Source organism: Lissotriton helveticus, chromosome 11, assembly GCF_964261635.1.
Source record: "Lissotriton helveticus chromosome 11, aLisHel1.1, whole genome shotgun sequence".
NCBI classification, from domain to species: Eukaryota; Metazoa; Chordata; class Amphibia; order Caudata; family Salamandridae; genus Lissotriton; species Lissotriton helveticus.
In genome coordinates, this window is record NC_136072.1 from 1,082,714,256 (window position 1) to 1,082,729,458 (window position 15,203).

A 15,203-nucleotide genomic window follows, 5' to 3' on the forward strand; every position below is an offset into this window, starting at 1 on the left:
TTTTTGCCGTTTGACATTATGTAAAGTTTATTTCTAATGCTCTTTGTGGCACTGAGTAATTGATGTTACCCAGCTCTATGACAGGGGCGTAGCTTCTGTTGGTGCAGCAGGTGCAGTTGCACTGGCGCCCACAGACCTGCGGGACCCACTGAACCCTGATTATTGCGGTATTTTATATTCCAAACTTCAACAAGGGGGCCTATTTTCTTCCTTGCTCTAGGGCCCATTTTTTCACCTGAGAGCCTTGAAAGACTGCATGGATCCTCTCTGATTTCAATTGGTGACAATGAGGTCAGGCAAAGAGCTCTTGTGTGGCTGCATCAGCCCAACTGGGCTACCAGATCTGGCACATTTGTATGCTGCATGCAGACGGAGACACACAACGTACACACAGCCATATATAGGGCAAGTATAAAAATCTGTATTGTGACGCAGCTGCGGCATAAATGTTGCGGCCCATTTACAATGTGACGCATCTAGGGAGATGTGTCACATTGTAAAGTCCCGCATCATATTATACCTGCGTCAGGTATAATGTATGCAGGGTGGGCGTTCCCACGCTAAAAGCCTTCTAGAACTGACGCACTGAAATCTACAAGATTTCACTACATCACTCTACGCCGTCACTGTGTCAAAATCCCTACGCCTGCACAGACCAGGCATAAGTTATGACTCAGGGCTTTTTGCGTCACTTTCATGAGCATTTCCAGCAATGCATCACTTTTGTGCCAACAGATGCGTCAGAATTTCTGACGCATCTGTTAATTCTTGCGCCATGGAGCGCTGTATTGTAAATACAGCACATTCATCGTGGCACAAGGACATTCAGCACTGACTCAAGGAAACTTATGCATCCATGCAGTTGCGTCAGGTCCTTGTGAATCTTCCCCTAAAATGTTTTGAAAACCAGGAAACCAGTATATTGTACCTCCTAAAGCTAAAAATGAAATGCAGCAAATGCAACTATGTAGTGCCATGAAATGGCAGACGTGCATTATGGAATATGGAAAAATGTATCTATAATTTATTTTCCTTTAAATTGATTGCCGTTCCTTCTCTTGTAAACATTTGAAGACAGTGGGACCTATGAGGATGCTATTATGAATGTGTGCTTCTTATATTTTCCACAACCCATGGTTAGCAGCCTAGATCTCATCTTTGTGTGAAGGTATATCTGCCTGAGCATCAAATCCATAACTTGGGAGGGTGCTGCTTACCTGGACAGCTATTTAGGATACAATTTCCCATAATTCTCTGCGTGTGGCTATCGACGGTTTGGGGCAGAGAGCTAATAGAAATTAGTAAAACAACACCATTATATGTCTTACATTGCCTATCAGAAGCAGTGGAGGAGTAGTTATGCATAAACAGATAACATCTTTTGAAAAGGAATCATGTTCTTTGTAACATGAGGTACTAGGGCAAGTGTGCATGAAATTCACACTAAATTGTTTAGCTTTGCGCAGTGGCAGTATCGTAGCCAATGAGGTTTAACCGAGGCGTGATTATTGCTTATTGAAAACTTTACCCAATACCCCGTCATGGAGACTTGAAATATAGTCGAAATGGCCATTTTTGACAGTCTCTTCGGAGACTGGAGAATATGTAATTAAAAAATAAGATAGTTTACTTTGCAATGCAATTTACTTGCAGGTTTGTGATCTGTGACAAGGACAAAACGGTGACTCTATTTGGCTTCAGTTTACTCTTTACGTTCTCTTTTGTTTTCTCAGCTTTCTAAATACAGCAGTAATTTAGGGATTTATTTTCCTTGATGAGTTTTCGTTATTCTTTTATTTCTTCCCCTTTGTTCTCATCTTTGCTCCACGGATTCACTTGGGTCAGTGATGGGCAGAGGACGGGCTTTGTTTCTGCTCTCTGAGGTGACTCGCAGTCCGGCGCAGGGCTGGGCTCGTCCGAGGTCTCATCTCCCATTCAAATGTGCACTAACCGCCCAGAAAGTTTTTTTCTGGGAGCGAAGGCATTTGTTATCAGTAGGAAAATGTGGAGAGGGTTCATACAGATTGTATGGAGTGTTTGAAACAAAACAAGAACTGACAAAGCTCTTGTTTTTGCCGTTTGACATTATGTAAAGTTTATTTCTAATGCTCTTTGTGGCACTGAGTAATTGATGTTACCCAGCTCTATGACAGGGGCGTAGCTTCTGTTGGTGCAGCAGGTGCAGTTGCACTGGCGCCCACAGACCTGCGGGACCCACTGAACCCTGATTATTGCGGTATTTTATATTCCAAACTTCAACAAGGGGGCCTATTTTCTTCCTTGCTCTAGGGCCCATTTTTTCACCTGAGAGCCTTGAAAGACTGCATGGATCCTCTCTGATTTCAATTGGTCACAATGAGGTCAGGCAAAGAGCTCTTGTGTGGCTGCATCAGCCCAACTGGGCTACCAGATCTGGCACATTTGTATGCTGCATGCAGACGGAGACACACAACATACACACAGCCATATATAGGGCAAGTATAAAAATCTGTATTGTGACGCAGCTGCGGCATAAATGTTGCGGCCCATTTACAATGTGACGCATCTAGGGAGATGTGTCACATTGTAAAGTCCCGCATCATATTATACCTGCGTCAGGTATAATGTATGCAGGGTGGGCGTTCCCACGCTAAAAGCCTTCTAGAACTGACGCACTGAAATCTACAAGATTTCACTACATCACTCTACGCCTTCACTGTGTCAAAATCCCTACGCCTGCACAGACCAGGCATAAGTTATGACTCAGGGCTTTTTGCGTCACTTTCATGAGCATTTCCAGCAATGCGTCACTTTTGTGCCAACAGATGCGTCAGAATTTCTGACGCATCTGTTAATTCTTGCGCCATGGAGCGCTGTATTGTAAATACAGCACATTCATCGTGGCACAAGGACATTCAGCACTGACTCAAGGAAACTTATGCATCCATGCAGTTGCGTCAGGTCCTTGTGAATCTTCCCCTAAAATGTTTTGAAAACCAGGAAACCAGTATATTGTACCTCCTAAAGCTAAAAATGAAATGCAGCAAATGCGACTATGTAGTGCCATGAAATGGCAGACGTGCATTATGGAATATGGAAAAATGTATCTATAATTTATTTTCCTTTAAATTGATTGCCGTTCCTTCTCTTGTAAACATTTGAAGACAGTGGGACCTATGAGGATGCTATTATGAATGTGTGCTTCTTATATTTTCCACAACCCATGGTTAGCAGCCTAGATCTCATCTTTGTGTGAAGGTATATCTGCCTGAGCATCAAATCCATAACTTGGGAGGGTGCTGCTTACCTGGACAGCTATTTAGCATACAATTTCCCATAATTCTCTGCGTGTGGCTATCGACGGTTTGGGGCAGAGAGCTGATAGAAATTAGTAAAACAACACCATTATATGTCTTACATTGCCTATCAGAAGCAGTGGAGGAGTAGTTATGCATAAACAGATAACATCTTTTGAAAAGGAATCATGTTCTTTGTAACATGAGGTACTAGGGCAAGTGTGCATGAAATTCACACTAAATTGTTTAGCTTTGCGCAGTGGCAGTATCGTAGCCAATGAGGTTTAACCGAGGTGTGATTATTGCTTATTGAAAACTTTACCCAATACCCCGTCATGGAGACTTGAAATATAGTCAAAATGGCAATTTTTGACAGTCTCTTCGGAGACTGGAGAATATGTAATTAAAAAAATAAGATAGTTTACTTTGCAATGCAATTTACTGGCAGGTTTGTGATCTGTGACAAGGACAAAACGGTGACTCTATTTGGCTTCAGTTTACTCTTTACGTTCTCTTTTGTTTTCTCAGCTTTCTAATTACAGCAGTAATTTAGGGATTTATTTTCCTTGATGAGTTTTCGTTATTCTTTTATTTCTTCCCCTTTGTTCTCATCTTTGCTCCACGGATTCGCTTGGGTCAGTGATGGGCAGAGGACGGGCTTTGTTTCTGCTCTCTGAGGTGACTCGCAGTCCGGCGCAGGGCTGGGCTCTTCCGAGGTCTCATCTCCCATTCAAATGTGCACTAACCGCCCAGAAAGTTTTTTTGTGGGAGCGAAGGCATTTGTTATCAGTAGGAAAATGTGGAGAGGGTTCATACAGATTGTATGGAGTGTTTGAAACAGAACAAGAACTGACAAAGCTCTTGTTTTTGCCGTTTGACATTATGTAAAGTTTATTTCTAATGCTCTATGTGGCACTGAGTAATTGATGTTACCCAGCTCTATGACGGGGCGTAGCTTCTGTTGGTGCAGCAGGTGCAGTTGCACTGGTGCCCACAGACCTGCGGGACCCACTGAACCCTGATTATTTCGGTATTTTATATTCCAAACTTCAACAAGGGGGCCTATTTTCTTCCTTGCTCTAGGGCCCATTTTTTCACCTGAGAGCCTTGAAAGACTGCATCCTCTCTGATTTGAATTGGTGACAATGAGGTCAGGCAAAGAGCTCTTGTGTGGCTGCATCAGCCCAACTGGGCTACCAGATCTGGCACATTTGTATGCTGCATGCAGACGGAGACACACAACCTACACACAGCCATATATAGGGCAAGTATAAAAATCTGTATTGTGACGCAGCTGCGGCGTAAATGTTGCGGCCCATTTACAATGTGACGCATCTAGGGAGATGTGTCACATTGTAAAGTCCCGCATCACATTATACCTGCGTCAGGTATAATGTATGCAGGGAGGGCGTTCCCACGCTAAAAGCCTTCTAGAACTGACGCACTGAAATCTACAAGATTTCACTACATCACTCTACGCCTGCACTGTGTCAAAATTCCTACGCCTGCACAGACCAGGCATAAGTTATGACTCAGGGCTTTTTGCGTCACTTTCATGAGCATTTCCAGCAATGCATCACTTTTGTGCCAACAGATGCGTCAGAATTTCTGACGCATCTGTTAATCCTTGCGCCATGGAGCGCTGTATTGTAAATACAGCACATTCATCGTGGCACAAGGACATTCAGCACTGACTCAAGGAAACTTATGCATCCATGCAGTTGCGTCAGGTCCTTGTGAATCTTCCCCTAAAATGTTTTGAAAACCAGGAAACCAGTATATTGTACCTCCTAAAGCTAAAAATGAAATGCAGCAAATGCAACTATGTAGTGCCATGAAATGGCAGACGTGCATTATGGAATATGGAAAAATGTATCTATAATTTATTTTCCTTTAAATTGATTGCCGTTCCTTCTCTAGTAAACATTTGAAGACAGTGGGACCTATGAGTATGCTATTATGAATGTGTGCTTCTTATATTTTCCACAACCCATGGTTAGCAGCCTAGATCTCATCTTTGTGTGAAGGTATATCTGCCTGAGCATCAAATCCATAACTTGGGAGGGTGCTGCTTACCTGGACAGCTATTTAGCATACAATTTCCCATAATTCTCTGCGTGTGGCTATCGACGGTTTGGGGCAGAGAGCTGATAGAAATTAGTAAAACAACACCATTATATGTCTTACATTGCCTATCAGAAGCAGTGGAGGAGTAGTTATGCATAAACAGATAACATCTTTTGAAAAGGAATCATGTTCTTTGTAACATGAGGTACTAGGGCAAGTGTGCATGAAATTCCCACTAAATTGTTTAGCTTTGCGCAGTGGCAGTATTGTAGTCAATGAGGTTTAACCGAGGCGTGATTATTGCTTATTGAAAACTTTACCCAATACCCCGTCATGGAGACTTGAAATATAGTCGAAATGGCAATTTTTTACAGTTTCTTCGGAGACTGGAGAATATGTAATTAAAAAATAAGATAGTTTACTTTGCAATGCAATTTACTTGCAGGTTTGTGAGCTGTGATAAGGACAAAACGGTGACCATATTTGGCTTCAGTTTACTCTTTACGTTCTCTTTTGTTTTCTCAGCTTTTTAAATACAGCAGTAATATAGGGATTTATTTTCCTTGATGAGTTTTCGTAATTCTTTTATTTCTTCCTCTTTGTTCTCATCTTTGCTCCACAGATTCGCTTGGGTCAGTGATGGGCAGAGGACGGGCTTTGTTTCTGCTCTCTGAGGTGACTCGCAGTCCGGCGCAGGGCTGGGCTCTTCCGAGGTCTCATCTACCATTCAAATGTGCACTAACCGCCCAGAAAGTTTTTTTCTTGGAGCAAAGGCATTTGTTATTAGTAGGAAAATGTGGAGAGGGTTCATACAGATTGTATGGAGTGTTTGAAACAGAACAAGAACTGACAAAGCTCTTGTTTTTGCCGTTTGACATTATGTAAAGTTTATTTCTAATGCTCTATGTGGCACTGAGTAATTGATGTTACCCAGCTCTATGACAGGGGCGTAGCTTCTGTTGGTGCAGCAGGTGCAGTTGCACTGGTGCCCACAGACCTGCGGGACCCACTGAACCCTGATTATTTCGGTATTTTATATTCCAAACTTCAACAAGGGGGCCTATTTTCTTCCTTGCTCTAGGGCCCATTTTTTCACCTGAGAGCCTTGAAAGACTGCATCCTCTCTGATTTGAATTGGTGACAATGAGGTCAGGCAAAGAGCTCTTGTGTGGCTGCATCAGCCCAACTGGGCTACCAGATCTGGCACATTTGTATGCTGCATGCAGACGGAGACACACAACCTACACACAGCCATATATAGGGCAAGTATAAAAATCTGTATTGTGACGCAGCTGCGGCGTAAATGTTGCGGCCCATTTACAATGTGACGCATCTAGGGAGATGTGTCACATTGTAAAGTCCCGCATCACATTATTCCTGCGTCAGGTATAATGTATGCAGGGTGGGCGTTCCCACGCTAAAAGCCTTCTAGAACTGACGCACTGAAATCTACAAGATTTCACTACATCACTCTACGCCTTCACTGTGTCAAAATTCCTACGCCTGCACAGACCAGGCATAAGTTATGACTCAGGGCTTTTTGCGTCACTTTCATGAGCATTTCCAGCAATGCATCACTTTTGTGCCAACAGATGCATCAGAATTTCTGACGCATCTGTTAATCCTTGCGCCATGGAGCGCTGTATTGTAAATACAGCACATTCATCGTGGCACAAGGACATTCAGCACTGACTCAAGGAAACTTATGCATCCATGCAGTTGCGTCAGGTCCTTGTGAATCTTCCCCTAAAATGTTTTGAAAACCAGGAAACCAGTATATTGTACCTCCTAAAGCTAAAAATGAAATGCAGCAAATGCAACTATGTAGTGCCATGAAATGGCAGACGTGCATTATGGAATATGGAAAAATTTATCTATAATTTATTTTCCTTTAAATTGATTGCCGTTCCTTCTCTAGTAAACATTTGAAGACAGTGGGACCTATGAGGATGCTATTATGAATGTGTGCTTCTTATATTTTCCACAACCCATGGTTAGCAGCCTAGATCTCATCTTTGTGTGAAGGTATATCTGCCTGAGCATCAAATCCATAACTTGGGAGGGTGCTGCTTACCTGGACAGCTATTTAGCATACAATTTCCCATAATTCTCTGCGTGTGGCTATCGACGGTTTGGGGCAGAGAGCTGATAGAAATTAGTAAAACAACACCATTATATGTCTTACATTGCCTATCAGAAGCAGTGGAGGAGTAGTTATGCATAAACAGATAACATCTTTTGAAAAGGAATCATGTTCTTTGTAACATGAGGTACTAGGGCAAGTGTGCATGAAATTCCCACTAAATTGTTTAGCTTTGCGCAGTGGCAGTATTGTAGCCAATGAGGTTTAACCGAGGCGTGATTATTGCTTATTGAAAACTTTACCCAATACCTGTCATGGAGACTTGAAATATAGTCGAAATGGCAATTTTTTACAGTTTCTTCGGAGACTGGAGAATATGTAATTAAAAAATAAGATAGTTTACTTTGCAATGCAATTTACTTGCAGGTTTGTGATCTGTGACAAGGACAAAACGGTGACCATATTTGGCTTCAGTTTACTCTTTACGTTCTCTTTTGTTTTCTCAGCTTTTTAAATACAGCAGTAATATAGGGATTTATTTTCCTTGATGAGTTTTCGTAATTCTTTTATTTCTTCCTCTTTGTTCTCATCTTTGCTCCACAGATTCGCTTGGGTCAGTGATGGGCAGAGGACGGGCTTTGTTTCTGCTCTCTGAGGTGACTCGCAGTCCGGCGCAGGGCTGGGCTCTTCCGAGGTCTCATCTACCATTCAAATGTGCACTAACCGCCCAGAAAGTTTTTTTCTTGGAGCGAAGGCATTTGTTATTAGTAGGAAAATGTGGAGAGGGTTCATACAGATTGTATGGAGTGTTTGAAACAGAACAAGAACTGACAAAGCTCTTGTTTTTGCCGTTTGACATTATGTAAAGTTTATTTCTAATGCTCTTTGTGGCACTGAGTAACTGATGTTACCCAGCTCTGTGACAGGGGCGTAGCTTCTGTTGGTGCAGCAGGTGAAGTTGCACTGGCGCCCACAGACCTGCAGGACCCACTGAACGCTGATTATTGCGGTATTTTATATTCCAAACTTCAACAAGGGGGCCTATTTACTTCCTTGCTCTAGGGCCCAATTTTTTCACCTAAGAGCCTTGAAAGACTGCATGGATCCTCCCTGATTTGAATCGGTGACAATGAGGTCAGGCAAAGAGCTCTTGCATGGCTGCATCAGCCCAACTGGGCTACCAGATCTGGCACATTTGTATGCTGCATGCAGACGGAGACTCACACAACGTACACACAGCCTTATATAGGGCAAGTATAAAAATCTGTATTGTGACGCAGCTGCGGCGTAAATGTTGCGGCCCATTTACAATGTGACGCATCTAGGGAGATGTGTCACATTGTAAAGTCCCGCATCACATTATACCTGCGTCAGGTATAAGGTATGCAGGGTGGGCGTTCCCACGCTAAAAGCCTTCTAGAACTGACGCACTGAAATCTACAAGATTTCACTACATCACTCTACGCCTTCACTGTGTCAAAATCCCTACGCCTGCACAGACCAGGCATAAGTTATGACTCAGGGCTTTTTGCGTCACTTTCATGAGCAGTTCCAGCAATGCGTCACTTTTGTGCCAACAGATGCGTCAGAATTTCTGACGCATCTGTTAATCCTTGCGCCATGGAGCGCTGTATTGTAAATACAGCACATTCATGGTGGCACAAGGACATTCAGCACTGAATCAAGGAAACTTATGCATCCATGCAGTTGCGTCAGGTCCTTGTGAATCTTCCCCTAAAATGTTTTGAAAACCAGGAAACCAGTATATTGTACCTCCTAAAGCTAAAAATGAAATGCAGCAAATGCACTATGTAGTGCCATGAAATGGCAGACGTGCATTATGGAATATGGAAAAATGTATCTATAATTTATTTTCCTTTAAATTGATTGCCGTTCCTTCTCTAGTAAACATTTGAAGACAGTGGGACCTATGAGGATGCTATTATGAATGTGTGCTTCTTATATTTTCCACAACCCATGGTTAGCAGCCTAGATCTCATCTTTGTGTGAAGGTATATCTGCCTGAGCATCAAATCCATAACTTGGGAGGGTGCTGCTTACCTGTACAGCTATTTAGCATACAATTTCCCATAATTCGCTGCGTGTGGCTATCGACGGTTTGAGGCAGAGAGCTGATAGAAATTAGTAAAACAACACCATTATATGTCTTATATTGCCTATCAGAAGCAGTGGAGGAGTAGTTATGCATAAACAGATAACATCTTTTGAAAAGGAATCATGTTCTTTGTAACATGAGGTACTAGGGCAAGTGTGCATGAAATTCCCACTAAATTGTTTAGCTTTGCGCAGTGGCAGTATCGTAGCCAATGAGGTTTAACCGAGGCGTGATTATTGCTTATTGAAAACTTTACCCAATACCCCGTCATGGAGACTTGAAATATAGTCGAAATGGCAATTTTTGACAGTTTCTTCGGAGACTGGGGAATATGTAATTAAAAAATAAGATGGTTTACTTTGCAATGCAATTTACTTGCAGGTTTGTGATCTGTGACAAGGACAAAACGGTGACTCTATTTGGCTTCAGTTTACTCTTTACGTTCTCTTTTGTTTTCTCAGCTTTTTAAATACAGCAGTAATTTAGGGATTTATTCTCCTTGAGTTTTCGTTATTCTTTTATTTCTTCCCCTTTGTTCTCATCTTTGCTCCACGGATTCGCTTGGGTCAGTGATGGGCAGAGGACGGGCTTTGTTTCTGCTCTCTGAGGTGACTCGCAGTCCCGCGCAGGGCTGGGCTCTTCCGAGGTCTCATCTCCCATTCAAATGTGCACTAACCGCCCAGAAAGTTTTTTTCTGGGAGCGAAGGCATTTGTTATCAGTAGGAAAATGTGGAGAGGGTTCATACAGATTGTATGGAGTGTTTGAAACAGAACAAGAACTGACAAAGCTCTTGTTTTTGCCGTTTGACATTATGTAAAGTTTATTTCTAATGCTCTTTGTGGCACTGAGTAATTGATGTTACCCAGCTCTATGACAGGGGCGTAGCTTCTGTTGGTGCAGCAGGTGCAGTTGCACTGGCGCCCACAGACCTGCAGGACCCACTGAACGCTGATTATTGCGGTATTTTATATTCCAATTTTCAACAAGGGGGCCTATTTACTTCCTTGCTCTAGGGCCCATTTTTTCACCTGAGAGCCTTGAAAGACTGCATGGATCCTCCCTGATTTGAATCGGTGACAATGAGGTCAGGCAAAGAGCTCTTGCATGGCTGCATCAGCCCAACTGGGCTACCAGATCTGGCACATTTGTATGCTGCATGCAGACGGAGACACACAACGTACACACAGCCTTATATAGGGCAAGTATAAAAATCTGTATTGTGACGCAGCTGCGGCGTAAATGTTGCGGCCCATTTACAATGTGACGCATCTAGGGAGATGTGTCACATTGTAAAGTCCCGCATCAACATCACATTATACCTGCGTCAGGTATAAGGTATGCAGGGTGGGCGTTCCCATGCTAAAAGCCTTCTAGAACTGACGCACTGAAATCTACAAGATTTCACTACATCACTCTACGCCTTCACTGTGTCAAAATCCCTACGCCTGCACAGACCAGGCATAAGTTATGACTCAGGGCTTTTTGCGTCACTTTCATGAGCATTTCCAGCAATGCGTCACTTTTGTGCCAACAGATGCGTCAGAATTTCTGACGCATCTGTTAATCCTTGCGCCATGGAGCGCTGTATTGTAAATACAGCACATTCATGGTGGCACATGGACATTCAGCACTGACTCAAGGAAACTTATGCATCCATGCAGTTGCGTCAGGTCCTTGTGAATCTTCCCCTAAAATGTTTTGAAAACCAGGAAACCAGTATATTGTACCTCCTAAAGCTAAAAATGAAATTCAGCAAATGCAACTATGTAGTGCCATGAAATGGCAGACGTGCATTATGGAATATGGAAAAATTTATCTATAATTTATTTTCCTTTAAATTGATTGCCGTTCCTTCTCTAGTAAACATTTGAAGACAGTGGGACCTATGAGAATGCTATTATGAATTTTTGCTTCTTATATTTTCCACAACCCATGGTTAGCAGCCTAGATCTCATCTTTGTGTGAAGGTATATCTGCCTGAGCATCAAATCCATAACTTGGGAGGGTGCTGCTTACCTGTACAGCTATTTAGCATACAATTTCCCATAATTCGCTGCGTGTGGCTATCGACGGTTTGAGGCAGAGAGCTGATAGAAATTAGTAAAACAACACCATTATATGTCTTATATTGCCTATCAGAAGCAGTGGAGGAGTAGTTATGCATAAACAGATAACATCTTTTGAAAAGGAATCATGTTCTTTGTAACATGAGGTACTAGGGCAAGTGTGCATGAAATTCACACTAAATTGTTTAGCTTTGCGCAGTGGCAGTATCGTAGCCAATGAGGTTTAACCGAGGTGCGATTATTGCTTATTGAAAACTTTACCCAATACCCCGTCATGGAGACTTGAAATATAGTCGAAATGGCAATTTTTGACAGTCTCTTCGGAGACTGGAGAATATGTAATTAAAAAATAAGAAAGTTTATTTTGCAATGCAATTTACTTGCAGGTTTGTGATCTGTGACAAGGACAAAACGGTGACTCTATTTGGCTTCAGTTTACTCTTTACGTTCTCTTTTGTTTTCTCAGCTTTTTAAATACAGCAGTAATTTAGGGATTTATTTTCCTTGATGAGTTTCGTTATTCTTTTATTTCTTCCCCTTTGTTCTCATCTTTGCTCCACGGATTCGCTTGGGTCAGTGATGGGCAGAGGACGGGCTTTGTTTCTGCTCTCTGAGGTGACTCGCAGTCCGGCGCAGGGCTGGGCTCTTCCGAGGTCTCATCTCCCATTCAAATGTGCACTAACCGCCCAGAAAGTTTTTTTCTGGGAGCGAAGGCATTTGTTATCAGTAGGAAAATGTGGAGAGGGTTCATACAGATTGTATGGAGTGTTTGAAACAGAACAAGAACTGACAAAGCTCTTGTTTTTGCCGTTTGACATTATGTAAAGTTTATTTCTAATGCTCTTTGTGGCACTGAGTAATTGATGTTACCCAGCTCTATGACAGGGGCGTTGCTTCTGTTGGTGCAGCAGGTGCAGTTGGACTGGCGCCCACAGACCTGCGGGACCCACTGAACCCTGATTATTGCGGTATTTTATATTCCAAACTTCAACAAGGGGGCCTATTTTCTTCCTTGCTCTAGGGCCCATTTTTTCACCTGAGAGCCTTGAAAGACTGCATGGATCCTCTCTGATTTGAATTGGTGACAATGAGGTCAGGCAAAGAACGCTTTTGTGGCTGCATCAGCCCAACTGGGCTACCAGATCTGGCACATTTGTATGCTGCATGCAGACGGAGACACACAACGTACACACAGCCATATATAGGGCAAGTATAAAAATCTGTATTGTGACGCAGCTGCGGCATAAATGTTGCGGCCCATTTACAATGTGACGCATCTAGGGAGATGTGTCACATTGTAAAGTCCCGCATCATATTATACCTGCGTCAGGTATAATGTATGCAGGGTGGGCGTTCCCACGCTAAAAGCCTTCTAGAACTGACGCACTGAAATCTACAAAATTTCACTACATCACTCTACGCCTTCACTGTGTCAAAATCCCTACGCCTGCACAGACCAGGCATAAGTTATGACTCAGGGCTTTTTGCGTCACTTTCATGAGCATTTCCAGCAATGCGTCACTTTTGTGCCAACAGATGCGTCAGAATTTCTGACGCATCTGTTAATTCTTGCGCCATGGAGCGCTGTATTGTAAATACAGCACATTCATCGCGGCACAAGGACATTCAGCACTGACTCAAGGAAACTTATGCATCCATGCAGTTGCGTCAGGTCCTTGTGAATCTTCCCCTAAAATGTTTTGAAAACCAGGAAACCAGTATATTGTACCTCCTGAAGCTAAAAATGAAATGCAGCAAATGCAACTATGTAGTGCCATGAAATGGCAGACGTGCATTATAGAATATGGAAAAATGTATCTATAATTTATTTTCCTTTAAATTGATTGCCGTTCCTTCTCTAGTAAACATTTGAAGACAGTGGGACCTATGAGGATGCTTTTATGAATTTGTGCTTCTTATATTTTCCACAACCCATGGTTAGCAGCCTAGATCTCATCTTTGTGTGAAGGTATATCTGCCTGAGCATCAAATCCATAACTTGGGAGGGTGCTGCTTACCTGGACAGCTATTTAGCATACAATTTCCCATAATTCTCTGCATGTGGCTATCGACGGTTTGGGGCAGAGAGCTGATAGAAATTAGTAAAACAACACCATTATATGTCTTACATTGCCTATCAGAAGCAGCGGAGGAGTAGTTATGCATAAACAGATAACATCTTTTGAAAAGGAATCATGTTCTTTGTAACATGAGGTACTAGGGCAAGTGTGCATGAAATTCACACTAAATTGTTTAGCTTTGCGCAGTGGCAGTATCGTAGCCAATGAGGTTTAACTGAGCTGTGATTATTGCTTATTGAAAATTTTACCCAATACCCCGTCATGGAGACTTGAAATATAGTCGAAATGACAATTTTTGACAGTCTCTTCGGAGACTGGAGAATATGTAATTAAAAAATAAGATAGTTTATTTTGCAATGCAATTTACTTGCAGGTTTGTGATCTGTGACAAGGACAAAACGGTGACTCAATTTGACTTCAGTTTACTCTTTACGTTCTCTTTTGTTTTCTCAGCTTTTTAAATACAGCAGTAATTTAGGGATTTATTTTCCTTGATGAGTTTTCGTTATTCTTTTATTTCTTCCCCTTTGTTCTCATCTTTGCTCCACGGATTCGCTTGGGTCAGTGATGGGCAGAGGACGGGCTTTGTTTCTGCTCTCTGAGGTGACTCGCAGTCCGGTTCAGGGCTGGGCTCTTCCGAGGTCTCATCTCCCATTCAAATGTGCACTAACCGCCCAGAATGTTTTGTTCTGGGAGCGAAGGCATTTGTTATCAGTAGGAAAATGTGGAGAGGGTTCATACAGATTGTATGGAGTGTTTGAAACAGAACAAGAACTGACAAAGCTCTTGTTTTTGCCGTTTGACATTATGTAAAGTTTATTTCTAATGCTCTTTGTGGCACTGAGTAATTGATGTTACCCAGCTCTATGACAGGGGCGTAGCTTCTGTTGGTGCAGCAGGTGCAGTTGCACTGGCGCCCACAGACCTGCGGGACCCACTGAACCCTGATTATTGCGGTATTTTATATTCCAAACTTCAACAAGGGGGCCTATTTTCTTCCTTGCTCTAGGGCCCATTTGTTCACCTGAGAGCCTTGAAAGACTGCATGGATCCTCTCTGATTTGAATTGGTGACAATGAGGTCAGGCAAAGAGCTCTTGTGTGGCTGCATCAGCCCAACTGGGCTACCAGATCTGGCACATTTGTATGCTGCATGCAGACGGAGACACACAACGTACACACAGCCATATATAGGGAAAGTATAAAAATCTGTATTGTGACGCAGCTGCGGCATAAATGTTGCGGCCCATTTACAATGTGACGCATCTAGGGAGATGTGTCACATTGTAAAGTCCCGCATCATATTATACCTGCGTCAGGTATAATGTATGCAGGGTGGGCGTTCCCACGCTAAAAGCCTTCTAGAACTGACGCACTGAAATCTACAAGATTTCACTACATCACTCTACGCCTTCACTGTGTCAAAATCCCTATGCCTGTACAGACCAGGCATAAGTTATGACTCAGGGCTTTTTGCGTCACTTTCATGAGCATTTCCAGCAATGCGTCACTTTT

The 15,203-nt window shown here is 42.6% G+C and overlaps 7 non-coding genes across 7 annotated transcripts; all 7 read left to right on the plus strand.

The window, feature by feature from the left end:
• The first annotated feature begins 1,454 nt into the window (after positions 1-1,454).
• Positions 1,455-1,594, plus strand: LOC144793909 (U4 spliceosomal RNA). Its single transcript, XR_013603359.1, has one exon. It is a non-coding gene; the product is annotated as a U4 spliceosomal RNA (small nuclear RNA).
• A 1,929-nt stretch (positions 1,595-3,523) lies between these two features.
• Positions 3,524-3,663, plus strand: LOC144793878 (U4 spliceosomal RNA). The gene has a single exon (XR_013603331.1). It is a non-coding gene; the product is annotated as a U4 spliceosomal RNA (small nuclear RNA).
• Positions 3,664-5,588: 1,925 nt separating this feature from the next.
• LOC144793080 (U4 spliceosomal RNA) lies at positions 5,589-5,728 on the plus strand. Its single transcript, XR_013602747.1, has one exon. It is a non-coding gene; the product is annotated as a U4 spliceosomal RNA (small nuclear RNA).
• A 1,925-nt stretch (positions 5,729-7,653) lies between these two features.
• Positions 7,654-7,792, plus strand: LOC144793060 (U4 spliceosomal RNA). Its single transcript, XR_013602729.1, has one exon. It is a non-coding gene; the product is annotated as a U4 spliceosomal RNA (small nuclear RNA).
• A 1,931-nt stretch (positions 7,793-9,723) lies between these two features.
• LOC144793847 (U4 spliceosomal RNA) lies at positions 9,724-9,863 on the plus strand. The gene has a single exon (XR_013603306.1). It is a non-coding gene; the product is annotated as a U4 spliceosomal RNA (small nuclear RNA).
• A 1,932-nt stretch (positions 9,864-11,795) lies between these two features.
• On the plus strand, positions 11,796-11,935 carry LOC144793732 (U4 spliceosomal RNA). The gene has a single exon (XR_013603203.1). It is a non-coding gene; the product is annotated as a U4 spliceosomal RNA (small nuclear RNA).
• Positions 11,936-13,863: 1,928 nt separating this feature from the next.
• On the plus strand, positions 13,864-14,003 carry LOC144793096 (U4 spliceosomal RNA). Its single transcript, XR_013602761.1, has one exon. It is a non-coding gene; the product is annotated as a U4 spliceosomal RNA (small nuclear RNA).
• The last annotated feature ends 1,200 nt before the right edge of the window (positions 14,004-15,203 follow it).